Source organism: Apium graveolens, chromosome 3 (assembly GCF_009905375.1).
Source record: "Apium graveolens cultivar Ventura chromosome 3, ASM990537v1, whole genome shotgun sequence".
NCBI classification, from domain to species: domain Eukaryota; kingdom Viridiplantae; phylum Streptophyta; class Magnoliopsida; order Apiales; family Apiaceae; genus Apium; species Apium graveolens.
In genome coordinates this window covers 227065373-227068485 of record NC_133649.1, presented here as the reverse complement: position 1 = coordinate 227068485, position 3113 = coordinate 227065373, and the positions used below count along the sequence as shown (strand labels likewise).

Here is a 3113-nt window from a genome sequence, read left to right as displayed (position 1 = left end):
TTAGTTTATGTACTTGCCATCAGTGGTCATTAGGATTCATTGATTAAGACTTGTTACTTACTGCTTCCGGTTGTGTTTCAGGTACTCTAGCAAGCGTTTATGCAAACACATTCTCGCACTCGCAAGAGAAATCTGGATGAAGCTGAGGAGACAGATAAAACTCTTGACTTTCCAGAGAAGATAGTTTTTGAAGATTCGGATAAAGAGAGTGAAAAGAAAGAACCTGAAATAATGGGTGATCGTCTAGCTCAAGCTGATCCAGCTCTTATGGACTTTACTTGGCCTAAAATTGATGACATTTAGTCCAGCATCATTCATCCGGCTATTCCGGGCAATACTTTTAAAATCATGTCGGGCACTATTCAGATGGTGCAGAATTCTGTTTCTTTCGGAGGGGCTGCGACTGAAGATCCCAACATGCATGTCAGGAATTTTGTCGAGATCTGTAGTACTTTCAAATATAACGGTGTTACTGATGAGGCTATCAAGCTGAGGCTTTTCCCATTCTCTCTGAGGGACAAAGCTAAGGACTGGTTACATTCTTTACCAGCTGGGTCCATCACTACTTGGGAAGATCTTGCACAAAAGTTTCTGGTAAAATTCTATCTAATGGCAAAAACTGTAGCTATGAGGAGTGCTCTTACTCAGTTTACGCAGCAACCAGGAGAATCTATGTGTGAAGCTTGGGGGAGTTACAAGGAGATGTTGAGAAAGTGTCCACATCATGGGATGCCTGACTGGATGGTGATCACTGGTATCTACAATGGTTTGGGGGTCCAATCTCGACCCATGCTCGATGCAGCTTCTGGAGGCACCTTGTGGGCTAAAAGCTATACTGAGGCCTATAATCTCATTGAAACTATGGCTGCAAACGAGTATCAAAACCCAACTCAAAGGATGATGCTTGGGAAAGTAGCAGGTATTCTGGAAGTTAATGCAGCTACAGCTATTGCAGCACAGCTCACGGCGCTGACTATGAAGGTCGATTCTTTAACTAACTATGGCGTAAATCAATTATCAAGTGTTTGTGAGCTTTGTACAGGCTCTCATGCTACGGATCAGTGTTCTCTTATTAATGAATCTGTTCAGTATGTGAACAATTTCCAGAAACCGCAACAGCCTATGCCCGCTACTTATCATCCTAATAATATAAATCATCCCAATTTCAGCTGGAGCAATAATCAGAATGTTGTTCAGCAGTCATATCAGCAAGCTACAAATAAACAGTTTAATCCACCTGAATTCCAGCAACCTCATCAATTTGCTCAAAGGCAACCATATCCTCAACAAGGAGGTGCTGCTCCACCTTCCAGTGTTGATTTCGAGGAGTTAAAGCTGTTGTGCAAAAGTCAGGCTGTTTCTGTCAAGACCTTGGAAAATTAAATCAGACAAAGAGCCAATGCCTTGCTCAATCATCAACCTGGCACACTTCCCAGCGATACTAAAGTGCCAGGTAGGAAGGAAGCTAAAGATCAAGTCAAAGCTGTCACCTTAAGGTCTGGAAAAGTTGTTGATGCTGAAAAAGCAAAATATGTAGAAGTTGAAGTTGTAGATGAAGAAGGAATGCAAATAGAGAAAGAGGGGGAACCAAGGAAGACTAATATTGAACACACTCTGCCTGAGGGTAATACAGGGGAGAAATAGCTCTATCCTCCACCACCTTTTCCTAAGCGATTGCAAAAACAAAAGCTGGACAAGCAATTTGGTAAGTTTCTGGAGGTGTTGAAGAAACTTCACATCAGCATACCTTTCGCTGAGGCTCTTAAGAAAATGCCTAGTTATGTGAAATTCATGAAAGGTATTCTTTCGAGGAAGGTGAAACTAGATGATCTTGATACCGTTGCTCTGACGGAAGAGTGCAGTGTTGTGCTACAACAAAAGTTACCCCCAAAGCTTAAGGATCCAGGTAGCTTCACCATTCTTTGCACCATTGGCAAGTTGTCATTTGACAAGTGCCTTTTCGATTTGGGAGCAAGTATCAATCTGATGCCGTTGTCTATCTTCAAAAAGCTGAATTTGCCTAATCTGAAGCCCACCTACATGTCTCTACAATTGGCTGATCGTTCGATTACATACCCATGAGGCATCGTGGAGGACGTGCTAGTAAAGGTGGACAAGCTCATCTTTCCTGCAGATTTTGTCATTCTGGATTTCGAGGAAGATAAGAAGATTCCCATAACCTTGGGAAGACCTTTCTTGGTTACAGGCCGTACCTTGATAGATGTGCAAAAGGGTGAACTCACTATGAGGGTGCAAGATCAAGATGTGACATTCAATGTGTTCAATGCGATGAAATTTCCTACGGAATTTGAGGAGTGTTTCAAGGTGGATTTGGTCGATTTTGCAGTTACTTCAGAACTTGATCATGTGCTAAGGTCTAATGCCTTAGAAAAAGCCTTATTGGGGGATTTTAACAGTGAAGATGATGAAGGCAATGAGCAGTTACAATATCTGAATGCTTCTCCTTGGAAACAGAAGTTAGACATACCATTTGAATCTCTTGGTAATACTGATCTCAAGAATGCTGAGGGAAAGCTCACACCATCTATTGAGGAAGCACCTACTTTGGAGCTTAAACCACTGCTTGGACACTTGAGGTACGCTTTTTTAGGTGATGCATCTACTTTGCCTGTCATTATGGCTGGATGCAGGAATCATATATCCTATTTCTGACAGTTCTTGGGTGAGCCCCGTGTAATGTGTACCTAAGAAAGGAGGAATTACTGTGGTAGAAAATGAGAAGAATGAGCTCATCCCCACTCGAACAGTCACAGGATGGAGGATATGCATGGACTACAGGAAGTTGAATAAAGCCACGAGGAAGGATCACTTCCCTCTTCTATTCATTGATTAGATGCTTGACAGGTTGCCTGGTCATGAGTATTATTGTCTTCTGGATGGCTATTCGGGCTACAATCTGATTTGCATTGCACCAGAAGATAAAGAGAAGACTACTTTCACTTGTCCATTTGGCATGTTTGCTTTTCGCAGAGTTTTTTTTGGCTTATGTAGTGCACCTGCCACTTTTCAGAGATGCATGATGGCCATATTCTCTGATATGATTGGAAATAATGTCGAAGTGTTCATGGACGACTTCTCCGTATTTGGACATT

The 3113-nt window shown here is 42.1% G+C and overlaps 1 non-coding gene across 1 annotated transcript; it reads right to left on the bottom strand.

Annotated features, from left to right (window-relative positions):
* Positions 1-623: 623 nt before the first annotated feature.
* On the bottom strand, positions 624-731 carry LOC141715533 (small nucleolar RNA R71). The gene has a single exon (XR_012572292.1). It is a non-coding gene; the product is annotated as a small nucleolar RNA R71 (small nucleolar RNA).
* Between the last annotated feature and the right edge of the window lie 2382 nt (positions 732-3113).